General features: G+C 33.6%; 1 protein-coding gene across 1 annotated transcript in view; it reads left to right on the forward strand.

Moving 5' to 3' along the window:
• Nucleotides 1-1,037, forward strand: part of LOC117103540 (SUN domain-containing protein 1-like) — a gene marked incomplete at its 3' end in the record, with an annotated part of 19,313 nt that overhangs the window by 12,220 nt on the left and 6,056 nt on the right. The window lies entirely within an intron of this gene.

Consider the following 1,037-nt stretch of genomic DNA (forward strand, 5'->3'; position numbering starts at 1 on the left):
CCCTTTTCATCCCCTGAAAGTGCCTAAAAACCTCAAATTTCGCGCGCATTTCTTGTTAACATGGCCCAATTTCCTCTAAAAATTGCACATTTTAGGGAGTTTTCATCAATTCCAACGAAATTAGAATTAAAAACACTGGGGGACAAGGGGAAAATATTCATCTTTGGAAAATCTTTCTCCACCCCTTGACAAATGCATCCTCTGAAAGTGCCTAAAATTCTCAAATTCTTTGCGTGAATTTCTTGTTACGGTAGGGCAATTTCCTCTATAAATTGCACATTTTAGGGAGTTTTCATCAATTCCGACGAAATTAGAATTGAAAACACAAAAATATTTTGGGGCTTTTTTAGTTTTATCCTTTTAAGTTATTTAAACACATAATAGTCCCAAACTCAGGAAAGACAAATTTAAGATAGATCATTTTAACCTAAAAGAAGGGCCTCAATGTGTATAGATGGTGAAAGAATATGTTTGTAAAATAAAACCATGATGGTAATGCTTATATTTAGTTTCAAACACACGTGTGTGGCCTATATTATAAATAAGATAAGCCCTATGTCGTATTGTTTTCTATATGGGGAGTGGGGTGGGGTGGGTATGATAAATTACTAATGAGGATTTTATGTCATTATTATTATTATTATTATTATTATTATTATTATTATTATTATTATTATTATTATTATTATTATTATTATGTTGTAATGATGTTGTTTGTACAACCCAGTCCTAGAAGGGTTACCCTCTTTAAAGATGGTTGAAATAAAAAATTAAAAAAATAAATACCCACTCTGACCCAAGACCCCTGTTACGCGCCTGGTGTTAGCGCCAATGTGTGCCCTTGTGCGAACAGGAGATATGCCCCCCTCTGAAGCTGGAAACCTTGTTTTTGCAAAATAAATTGATGCAATTTGTTATATAGGCCTAATCAATAAATTCCTCATCAACCGATATAACCTTAAACATTCTTGGAATTGACATAACATTACTGATGTACACACCTTTCAGTGTGAAATGTGGCTCTCTTTGCAAGCACA

Source organism: Anneissia japonica, unplaced genomic scaffold (assembly GCF_011630105.1).
Source record: "Anneissia japonica isolate Jap-2015-1 unplaced genomic scaffold, ASM1163010v1 scaffold3461_len54062_cov155, whole genome shotgun sequence".
NCBI lineage: Eukaryota > Metazoa > Echinodermata > Crinoidea > Comatulida > Comatulidae > Anneissia > Anneissia japonica.